We start from the raw sequence: 13,051 nt of genomic DNA on the forward strand, positions 1-13,051 counted from the left end.
ATTGTGTTAAAAACTAGAAACAAAAGGATAAATAAAACATAAGCCTTGCCTTAAACCACCTTCCAATCTGAGAAAATTAATACTATGATGTAATGTGAAGAGTTAAAGACAAAAATAAAAACTGCTGAACACCACGATCTAAGTTATAATTTCTTGAGAGTCATAATGCCACAGTAGCTAACATTTATTGAGTGCTTATTGTGTCTTCCTGTAGATTGAGCCTAACAGTCAATATCACAAAGCTAGTCATTCCAGCCTGGGGGTATGTGTGTGTGGGTGTGTGTGCATGCACAGAGTCCTCATTCTAGAATGTCACATAAAATTAACCCTGAGATCCATGGAAACATGGAATAGGGTGGCTAAAGAAACGATACCGTCAATGTAACTGCTGAAGAACGTAACACAGAAATAAATCTCAGTGTGAGAATTACATTGTAGTTTTCACTGCGAAGACCTGTGCTTTCTGTAAAATGGATATTTAGCCTGCATATTCTCATTCAGTTCTTAGAGGACCATTCTATCTGTGTGCATACTGTCCAGATTTATGTAATATATCAATTCTAAAGGTGAAATAACTTATTTCAATGAGCTACCTTTAAAAAGAAAATGTTTCTTCCATCGTGCCCTGGCTTGTGCAATAAAACTGCCTCCTGTTTTCAGCACTCGAACTGTGGGTGTGCACAATGGTTTCCTGTCAGCCCCAGGTCATGGATGTGGGGAAAGGAGATTGTTCCCCTTCTCCTCTGGCCCACCCACCCCCATTCTGGGCCCTCGGGTGCTCCCATTTACAAGGTTGAATACCCAACAACAGAACCTCGTTACCACAGATGCAGACCTTCACAAGGGGGCATGGGTCACATTAGCTCTTTTGTTCTGCCTATTTTCTAAAACATGCAGTCCCTTTCAATTTCCACATCTTTCTCCTTGGCTTGCCCTCCCTCTTCCTTCTGCAAATCCACCCTTTTCTGCCTTGATGCACTTCCCCTTTTATGTTGCTTTCCTTGCAAAACAAAACTTAGTGAGGAGGCACACAGTAAAAATTCGAATGGTTATTTGAGAGGGATGTGATGTTGTGTGAGGCAGTTGGAAAATTAGCAACTGCATCCTGTTAACAAGCATGCAGACATCTCTTCCAGTGTCCTAACAGACACAGCAGACCTTACTAAGATTTCTGGGCACTGGAAAGACTGCTGCAGAGGGACACCAGAAAGATTTTTCACAACCCCTTGGGATGCCTATCTTCATGAAGAACTGGGGTACACACCATTGTCACTACGTGGAGATGTTAGTACAGCAGCATCTGCCTTCTTCACATTCTCTATACCGCTGCCTCTTGATGCATGGGTGGGATCTTTGAGAGTTAAGCTAATGGATATTGATGCTATCAGTTGCTATGGTAGACTTTAAACATGGTTTGTTTCCTACACAGGTTTTTCCCACTTCACTTTGACTCACCTATATTCAACAGTCTTTTCTGATAGTAACAATTGTATCCATGCTTTCTGGGTATGGACATTTATGCACCCTACCCTGAGCTCAATAACATTAACAGCAGTCGCCACTGGCCCACCCTGTGAAATCTCCAAACCACATTTCTGGAAAGCCCTCCAGCAAATGGAGAAGTATTAAACATGCTCTAAACATATATCAGAAAGTTGAAACTATGTTTAAATAAAACTATGATGACATATGTGTTTCTATGCACTAGCATTTCCTGCTGAAGTCAGAATTCCTGAGGAGCAGAACACTATATAAATTTGAAAATAGGTCTACCTATCATAGCAGCTGAAGACAGACTCATCTCTGAAATATAGAAATATATTATATTATAGTAAATGCCTAAAACATGTGATCAGACCGCACAATTACTTTTATTCATCCAGCACCTACACTTGCATAGCTATTGAACGTTCCCCATAACTCAGATCTCCTTAGTGAAACATAAAGACAAATGAAGTTAGTTAATAGATGAAAATGAAGAAATTTTAATAAACATTTTATTATTGTTTCTTTGCATTATTAATTGCTTGGTATTCAGTGATTTTCGTATGTAAAAGAATTAAATTAATAAAATCTTCCCAATCTTGTATCAATTATTTTAAAGAAAGAAAGGAAGAATGTGAAACACTTTAAACATTCTTTTAAAAATATCGAATGCACTCCAAATAAAAGTCTGCCTGTGTTATTTTCTCCCATATCCAAATTCATGTTCCAAATGTAATTTTACAACTTGGCTCATTTACATTCAAAGTAAATATTTGAAATTATGTTTAAAAGTCATTGTAATAGGCATCAGCAAGTGGTCTTTATTAAGACAATTTGAAAGAAACATCTCATAATGTTCTCTTGTTCACATAATACGTTCAGAGTTTGCATTAAACAATTGAAAGCAGAATATGCTGAGAAGGAGAAAGTCCCTAAGTAGTTACAATATGCAAGGCGATTGTGGCATTTGTAACAGAAGTTGAACTATTAAGAAGCAGAGACTTTTTAAAATCAGTTTCCTTCAAATGGCAAGCTTCATATATGTATACTTTTGTTTCTCACATAGAGCAAATAATAATTTCCCGTATTTCTGAGCTGATCTTGAATAAATGTGCAAAGTTTATATATTATAATGAGACAAATTTCCTACTAAATCAGGTTTCTCTTCCCACTTTTTGATGTTGGGTTGCTTTGACTGGATGAAAAAAATCAGGAGCTGTCAATCTGTTTTCTTTTCAGGTCTTTTCTGTTCCTTTTGAAATTAGTTACAGCCTGCTTTTTGTAGCATTGTAACCAGCCTGACCTAATTTAATTACCATGACTTGCGTGGTCTAAAGATAAATACTTTTATTCAGTTTGTCTACTTTGTGTATGTTTCCCTCCCTTTCATACAATCCTCTATATTTTAGCATTCAAAACCCTTGTTATTTCTTTTTTTATTGGGCTAACAGAGCTAGTTTTTTTGGTGGTGTCTATATTCAGAAGTTTTCTTTGATGCTACATTTACTTTCTCCCTTCCTTTCTGTATCTGTTTATGTGCTGAGAATTGTGGGCCTCTGTGGGATTCAGACTAAACATTCTTTGACTTGAACCACAGAGCATCACTACTGTACGTGTCTCTGTACAGACCCAAATACTCTAATTTAGAAATACAAGGGGGAAAAGGAGACTGAAAGAAACATGGCAGAGCCTTGGGGCTTAGAAACACTGTATTTAAAAATTCCAGTCCACAGAATGTACTGCCAGGCCCAGGAAAAGATTAGACATTCACTTCAGCTATTTAAAATGGAAAACCTATTTCTGTTATTCCAGATTCACTGTGAGTCTTGTAAAGGGAATGCATACCATTTTACTGCTGCTTTCATCCTGAGAAAAGAAGGCATGCAGAAAGATTTTCACCGTAAAAAGATTGTGCTCTCTGGCTATTGAGCTATATGCTCTAATAAAATGAACATCATCATAGCAAGGGTAGTGAATAACCAGCATTAAGGTCTCACGAGGGAGTGTTTAGATTGATTGGAGTTAATCTATTAACCTCCTTGAGCTCACTTGATATGTACCATCTGAGGGAGCCCTTTATTTTTCACAGAAAAGAACATATGCTGAATACTTATGGGGAATAAAACAAAGTGTAAAATCAGGTCTGAGTCCTGAACAGATTGTGTCTTACTACAGGTGTTGTGTAGCCCTTTGCCTGCCCCTACAGACCCTCCTCTTAAAAACGGTTCTCACAGCGCGGTGCCTTTGCAAATTGTCCCACCGAAAATGTGAATGGGGCCCATTCTGCCACATGCAATGTCATCTGAAATGGCACAAAAACCTGCTGTTCCACAAAACAGACCATTCTACTTTTTAAAAAGTAGGAGAAAAAGAAATTCAAGAATGCTGTTTCCCTTCACAAACTTCGGTTTGCTTGGGCACATGAAAAGAGATTTTTATCTTGCAAATGAAGTAAAAAATAAATAATTACAAAGACATCATTATAAGTTCCATTTGAACTCTACAAATAATATTGTACCTTAAACAAACAGAAGGAGGCTTTTCATTAATGCCAAAAGCCAAAATCCTACAGATTAGCAGTGAAACAGTTTCATTACCTCTATTATAATGCATCAAAATTGCCAATAAAACCGTTTTCTGGCAGATTGGTCTTAAGATAGTGACAAATCCCTTTAAACTAATCGTTAGTCAGAGAATACTGAGCATAAACGTAATGAAACAATGTCAAAAATCCTACCACAAGAGGTCACAGTTTATACTAAATTAATTAGTGTGCTCATGTTACATTTAATTTGGGGAAGCAAATATCTCTGCTTCTTAATGATCATTCATGGTTATTACTGAATACTTTTTTTTTAACCTTTTATGCGCTATAGCTCCTTTGTGCACTAGAGTCAAAGAAAAATGGAGAGAACTTGATTTCTCCACTGATAACTATGATGTTAATCATAGAAACTACTGCAGGAGCCTGGCACCAACCAAAGATACCCAATGTTACCACCAAAGCAGGAGCCAGTTTTTGATGCTATAAATCCTTGAATATGTAAGGAACTGGGACTACGTGAAATTCAAATAATTACTGAAACAAGCTCATATTTTAATAGTAGCTACATAGATTTTATCTTATTAATTTTGAATTGCACACAGTTTGAAAAAGTATGTTTTTCAATTATGACTATTAATAAGTTCCAAATTAATGATATAATTTAGCCAAAATTTAAATATTAATACACCACTTTTAATTGTTTATTCTTCCAGTTTATGGTCAACGGTAGAAGTTCTATCTACTTGCATATTTTAAGATAACATATGAGCAAGTTAACATTAGAACTATAAAATGAAAAGCAAATAGAATTCAAGATTAAGATAACAACATCTTGATGTTGTTAAAATATATAAAAGAAGCTATAATTATCTCAACAAAAGGATGGGATGGTGGCTCATGCCTGTAATCCCAACACTTTGGGAAGCCAAGGAAGGCAGATCACTGGAGGTCAGGAGTTCAAGACCAACCTGGCCAACATTGTGAAACCCTGTCTCTACTCACACATAGTTAGAAACTTTTGGAGGGGTTCTGTGGAATTTTGAGGATGTGCAACAAATTGCAAACAAAATGTGTTTGACTTTGCAATCTCACTTCTGAGATTTTACCTTAATTGGACAGAGTACAAAGAGACACTGCATTGTTTCATTTGTGACATCACCACAAATTTAGTGGCTTAAATAAGACAAATTTATTCTCACAGTTCTGGAGGTCAGAAGTCTCAAAATGCGTTTATAGAGCTAAAATTAAGGTGTCCACAGGGCTGCCTTTTTTCTGGAGGTTCTAAACAAGGAACTATGTCTTTGCCTTTTCCAGAGTGTAGAAAAGGCCTAAATTTCTTGGGTCAGGCCTCTCCCTCTGTCTCTCACCTTCTACTTCCCTAGTCAAATCTTTTTCTCTGGCACTGCCCCCTCTGTCTCTCTCTTATAAGAATTTTTGTGATTACATTGAGCCCACCCAGGTAATCCAGATAATCTCTCCTTCTCAAGGTGTGTAACTCAATCACATCAGCAAAGTCCCTTCTGCCATAGAATGTGATATAATCACAGGTTCTAGGGATCAAGATGTGGGGATATTTGGGGCCCTTATTCTACCATACACACTAAAACTTTCTTATCATGGTGTTTTGATAGTAAATGATTGAGATCAATATAAATGTCCATTCACAGAGGATTTCAGCCTTTCCAGATAATGCAATATTTTGTGGCCATTAAAGCATTTAGATAAATATCTCTATTTATTAAGGGAAACATTTCATATTTTGATTCCGAGTAAAAGCTATTTACAAAACAGTTCACATATACACACAGAATCAAAAAGGTAGATCTAGAGAGAGACAAAGATAGAAACAGAGAAAGAAAAATGAAACGGGAAGTTTCACCAATATATTAACAGTGTTTATCTCTGAAGAAAAAAATTTGTGCTAATTTTTCTTTATTACTTATACTGGTCGACATTTTTTGATTTCCCTCCAATGAGCATCTATTATTTTGTGATCAAACAGAAATGAGAAACAAATGTGTATTTACCACATACATTTTACTAGAAACCTACATATTCATAAATGTCTTTTTTCCAGACCAATTATTGGTAAGTTGCCTCCAAGCAATGGTAGCCTAAAAAAGTACAATGTGCTGGGCACGGTGGCTCATGCCTGTAATCCCAGCACTTTGGGAGGCCGAGGCGGGTGGATCATGAGGTCAAGAGACCGAGACCATCCTGGTCAACATGGTGAAACCCCGTCTCTACTAAAAATACAAAAAATCAGCTGGACATGGTGGCGCGTGCCTGTAATCCCAGCTACTCAGGAAGCTGAGGCAGGAGAATTGCCTGAGCCCAGGAGGCGGAGGTTGCGGTGAGCCGAGATTGCACCATTGCACTCCAGCCTGGGTAACAAGAGTGAAACTCCATCTCAAAAAAAAAAAAAAGAAGAAAAAAAAAGTACAGTGTGTGTGTCTGATTCGGTATTTCAGTTTCAGTTCCTATGCTACACAAAATGCCAGACTATAGGAAGGAAAAGAAAGGATTTACCCTGCATATATGTAACTATGTAAATAAAACCTAACAATATTTTACTTAACTTTTGGTAACCAAGTTATAACCTCAATAAATATGCTTACCTTCATAGCTCTTGGATCATAATTGCCCTTAGGCCTAATTCATTGTTCTGTGTAATATATTCATGATTGGCTAGATACTCTTTGACTCCTGGGGTATGGGATCATAAAGAGAACAATGATTTGATCTCTCTAGTAAGAAACGTATAATCAGTGTAATATTAGGCCAAAAGGATCCAGATATATTAGAAGACAAGACTTTTCTGGCAGAAAAGCCTTGAGCGAATCTAGCCTTTGTAAAACATCTAATACATAAAACATTTTAGAATGAATTTGAAGCCCTGCAGAAAAGTTTAGAATCAACCCAGCCACCTAATGGTCCCCAGACACCCCAGTTTACATTAGGCCTGAACATAGTGGAAAATAGCTCCTAATTTTAGGTAGGATTAGGAGACATAAAAGTATTTGTACCTGAGGGTTGCCTGGAGTCAGTTGTTAAGATAATAAATTATACTAATATTGTTATCATTGCAAGCCAAATGTTTGCTATTCCTTTTCCTCTGGCACCTGTACTTCAATAACTCTGTAGGCAGATGGAATGGGAGACTGCGGTATTGTTCTCATTGGTCCAAGAGCAAAAAACAACTTTCTCTCTCCCTTATGAATGTGAATTCTTCACCACAAGAGAATTTTGATAAAGCAAGAGAATATCAATTTTAAATGGAGACTCTTAGCACATAAAAATAACTTGAGGATATTAATGAAATCAAGAGTCTCTATTTTATTAAATATTTAGTAATGCCAGAGTACTACTGCTCCCAAGATGTGGTGGAGGTATCACATATGATCAATAGGAAAGTGGGCTTCCCACAAGCACTTCATAATAAAATTAGCCAATAACTGGTTATTTTCCACGGGCCAGGCTCCTTGCTCAGCATTTTACTCACAACATTTCATTTGATGGGCACGTGGGCCCCATGAGGTACACACTATTATTAACTGAACTTTACAAATGAGAAGACTGAGAACAATAGGGGTTATGGGACTTGCTGAAATTCACACAGCTATTAACTATCACAGGAAGGATTCAAATCTAGAAAATTAGTCTCCAGAGTTTTATGGTGAACCATGATTCCATACTGCCTCCCTTGCTGTTCACATTTCTGGGCCAGTACCCGATAGAGCTCTTCACAGCAAAGCTCAATAATACATTTTGAGATAGATCCCGTCTATTGGGCCAAAGACTTTTTATAGCAACCAAAAAAAATTTAATATTAGGGAAACTGAGGTAGTTTAGTAAAAGTCCAATTGGTGTTTGGGACAGCTGCATCTAGTTCTGAGTCTCTTACCTACTAATCTAATACTACCAATACATTTTCTGCCACCTGAAATTATTTGTACTGTGCACAACAAGATCCTAGGCAGAATAAACAGATATAATCCAATCCTGAAGTGAAATAGGGTTTCACTTCAGTCACCCCTTGTATCATTTAGAAACCGATACTGAGAACTTTGAAAGTCATGTATTGGCAAGACATGATTTTCTGGAAAAACATCAGAGCTGGACCCAGCTCAGTGACCATCTGCCTCTGTATCACCGCTACTGAAGATTATAACTCTTCATTTTCCTCACCCCTGTTGGATCTACTGTTTCCTGAAGCTTCTGTCTACTGCTTTCAACCCAGTTGTAATTTTTTCCAATTGTCTAATTAATGTTCCTCAAAGCTCATCTGCCATAAAAAGGCTGAAAAAAGGGTAGGTCAACACAGCAGCCCCTGACCTTGTCTTCTTACTTTCTCTGTTACACAACTGTTTTATTGGCTCCAGTCTGGTTGCCAGTAGCCTTTCCGGACTCTGTCTTACTCATTTATTCCAGCAAAGATATTCTGTTCCTGATGTCACAGCCGCATCCTACCTATTGAAAGCCACGTGGTCCACATGGAGCCTGGACATCCAGTGAATGTGGATTAACTTGTTTTAACATTTGTTCACTCTTAAAAAGGACATACTTTGTAAAGGGAAGGGAAAGGAATTCCAGAATATTTAGGTGTATCAGCAGAGCAAACTGATATTTTGAACAGGAGCAAAAAGTGACGAGGAAGTAATAGTAGATATGTTGGAATAACCAGGATTCATAGGTCCAAATGAAACCAAGGCATAAAGTTGTGACAGTGTCTTTATAGGCCTAAGCCATGAGTTTTATCAAGCAGGGAGATGGGATTTCTTCAGGTTTCTAAATAGAAAGTTAAAGAAAATTTATGACTGATTAAAAAAAAAAAAAAAACCAAAATAAAACAAAACACACACACAGAGAACACAGGCTTGTATGGTGCCTCATGCCTCTAATCCCAGCACTTTGTGAGGATGAGACAGGTGCCTTGCTTGAGCACAGGAGTTCAAGACCAGCCTGAGCAATGTAGGGAAACCATTTTTACTGGAAAAAAAAGATAAAAACAAAAACAAACAAAAATCAAAATAAAACAGCCAGGCATGGTGGTGCATGCCTGTAGCCCCAGCTACTCAAGAGGCTGAGGTAGGATTGCTTGAACCTGAGAGCAGAGGTTACAGTGAGCTGATATTGAGCCACTGTACTCCAGCGTGGATAACAGAAAAAAATCTGGCCTATAAAAGGAAGATCCAGAAAAAAAGAAGGGTGGGGGAATCCAAATTAGTTTTTCACCGTGATTTGAAGTAAGGATACTTTGCCTCTCATTTAGCCAGTTGGATGACTTATCAGCATAGGCTGATGAAACAAAGTATAAAGTTTTGTGGCTTATAGATACATTGTGCACAGAATTAGAGAAGTGCTTTTTGGATAGATAAATAAATAGCCTGAATGTGGATCACAAGATTACTTCTTTTATTTTTTAATTTTTATTAACCTAAAATTATTCTGATACTTAACTTTCTTTTTCTATTTTAGATTAATACTTTTATGTTATTTTATTATTTTATCATTGTTTGTAAACATTCTTTTTAAAAGATTAATGTCTCAGAAATTTAACATGTTTGGTTTAGATGCCTCTCTTTTAAAATAATTGGTGTTATTGGGTTTGATATGGACAGAATTTTCCATCTCTTATGAAGAGAATATCCATAGACAAGTCTTTTCTTGAAAATCCTATCTTTTCTCTGGATCTCTTAAAGAATATTTCCCAGAAGTTTATATTACATTATAGATTATCCTCAATATTTTTCTTCATAATTGTCCTTTAGACTACTGAGTTCAATCAAACAACTGCCATAATACATAGGATGCATTTTACTACAATACGCTGAGGCTGAGCCTGGCCAAGGTGTGTTGTTCGCTGATGATGAATTAGCAATTGCCATGAATTAACAGAGTAACGTTAATACCCCTTTATTATCTCAAAATTATGTAGATCATTAGTCTGGCCATAGTGACACTGGGTTCTCTGCTCAGGGTTCTCCGAGGCTAAAATTAAGGTGTCAGCTGGGCTTTGTTTTCTGCAGAAGCTTGGAGTCCTCTTTCCTGCTCACCTGGTTCTGTCAGAATTCAGTGTCTTGAAGTTGTATGATTGAGATCCTCATTTCCGTTCTGGTGGTCAGCCAGAGAATGCTATCAGTTCTTTCAGGCTCCAGGAGTTCCTGGCTATGTGGCTCCCTCCGTCTTCAAAGTTAGCAGTAGGACACTGCAACTTTCTGGATCTTGAACCCTTTTTTACAAGAAAGAATCCCCTCTCTTTTTAAGGGCTTACCTGATTAGGTGAGACCCAAAAATAAACTTCCTATTTAAAATCAACTGCTTAATATAGCATAATATAACCACTGTATCCACACATCACTTCAAAATCAAAGGTGTGAAATATACAAGGGAGTGGATCATTGGAGATTATCTTAGAATTCTGACGACCATGCAAGGCATTCAAGGTATAGGAAAAATTACTAAGAACTGCCCAAGTGAAGCGTATTTGAAATATTTCTGAAGCTCTGCTAGGAGATAGGGAAGGAATTCTCTCTCATACATTGTTAGCACCTTCAAAGAAAGAACTGAGTCTGTATGGCTCAGCGCTGCTGTTGTAGTATCTGGCATGGTGACTGGCATAAAGGGAGTCAGTAAATAGTTATTGAATAACCAGATGACGAATGAATGAATGATAAATACTCCTGTTGTAGAGCATGAACATCAGAGAATAAACCAGCACACAATTATTGGCACATTCATATCAAAACCAAGTATTTATTGTAATGATATAAACCAGGACTGGAAATCTATAACAACTTAGATGAGTAAAAATGGACCAGAAGTTCAGCTGAAGGAGAAACCAAATGGCAACCTTTAGTATACTGGACAAATTGATGATGTAAGGGAAAAAAATGTATCACTATATGTATCTACAATCTTTACATTACAAAATTACATTTTGAGTTGAATAACATTTGGGGTGAGTTAATTCCTTTGTATTTCAGTTTATTCCTCTACAAAGTCATGATTCAATTATTAAATAAATATCTAGTTACGTTCTGTATGACAGGCTAAGCATTTTAGCCATAGCAATGTATAAGAAAAATTTGCCTGTGAAGTCTAGTTATGGATGTTCAAACATTTAACTTCAGAAATGTAATCATTGTTTGAGGCATTGGAGCATGTATTGTAACTTGGAAAGAAAACAAACATGCTAAATAAATTAAAAATATTTTGTTTTTAGGGTTATTAAACAATTTGAACTTTGAAAAGTAAAAACCTGTAACTCTTTCACACTTATTCTATTCATAAAATGACAATCTAACTTTTGGACAATATAATTCCACTTTTAAGCTTCTTACATGTAAAAAATTTGATGATGGGATAGCTATAAGTAGTGAAAAGGAGCTATGTTTTATCTTATGTGATTTATTAAAATAATTATACATCAAGGCATATACAAGCTTTAAATAGACTCCTTTATCAATAACACCAAATGATTCAAAACACTATTAACATTTAATGAAAGATGAGGTTGAGGTTTCTCTTTAAATTATTATGCTAATTACAATAAAAAGAAAAATCCCAGCTTTTCTAAAATATATACAAGATCCTTTCATCTATAAAGAACTTATAAATCTACAAGTCAACTCATCTTCACAAGCTTCATTTGATACTGTTGTAAACTTTTTAATTACATTAATTCAAATTTGTAGCATTTAAAAATAATTGATACAATTTAGCTTGTACTGCTTTGCAAAGTGCAAACACGAATGAGACATAGGTTTCCCATCACAGGTAAAACTTTTTTTTTTTTTTTTTTTGGGACGGAGTTTCGCTCTTGTTACCCAGGCTGGAGTGCAATGGCTCGATCTCGGCTCACTGCAACCTCCGCCTCCTGGGTTCAGGCAATTCTCCTGCCTCAGCTTCCTGAGTAGCTGGGATTACAGGCATGTGCCACCATGCCCAGCAAATGTTTTGTGTTTTTAGTAGAGACGGGGTTTCACCGTGTTGACCAGGGTGGTCTCGATCTCTTGACCTCGTGATCCACCCGCCTCGGCCTCCCAAAGTGCTAGGATTACAGGCTTGAGCCACCGTGCCCGGCCCAGGTAAAATTTTTAAAGTATAAAATAGTATATTTTGAAATTGTTTACAAAGGAAGTTATTCCTGTTAAATCTAATATAACATATTTTTAAACCAGAAAAAGCAACAACTGTGAAACCTAAAATAAAAAGGAGTAAAAAAGTGTTTGGTGAGTCTTTGTGAAATATTTGGTTACAATGAAATAGAAAGACATAGGCTGCTGCAAGAGCTGCAATTGGTCTTTTATGACTAATTTCTCCAGCTAATTTGTAAAATAATATTCCTGACTTCATTCTTTCTTCTCCCTTTCTTCAGTATTCTCTTCTTAACAGTTATTCCTTACTGCACACCTATCCTTCTCCATCTAATAAAGCAGCCAGCTGTCTCCTCTGACCATATATATATAGCCAGCAGGCAAATATAAAACATGTTTTATATTCTGATATAAGATAATATGGTCTGGTTAAAGTATTTTTAATTAAAACAATTTTAAAAACAGATAAATTCAAATTATTGCTAAAACAATACATATTTATTGCAGTAGTACCCGAACATAAAGTACTTAAGCATAAAAATTATCTATATTTATACCTATTCACTACCCAAAAATAACACTGAAAATACTACACATAACTCACATACACACAAATATACATATACAAATCTTTAGATGGGTATATTTTGAATACATAAACACACACATATATACTCATAAAAACAATTTTTGAAACTGGGTTATAACATATATGCTATTCTGAAATCTGCTTTTCTTTTTCTTCAAAATGTAACACAGATATGTCTCACCACCAATATATTATTCTTGTGCTTAACAATGGATACAATTTTTTTTTTCTTTTTAACAATGGCTAACTAGGGTTAATGATGGTTTAGGTAAGCTGGCATTCCTGTTAAAACTGTAAATTGGTTCAACCTTTCTGGAGTGAAGTTGGTAATGT

Source organism: Sapajus apella, unplaced genomic scaffold (assembly GCF_009761245.1).
Source record: "Sapajus apella isolate SASKATOON/1434 unplaced genomic scaffold, GSC_monkey_1.0 scaffold27, whole genome shotgun sequence".
NCBI lineage: Eukaryota > Metazoa > Chordata > Mammalia > Primates > Cebidae > Sapajus > Sapajus apella.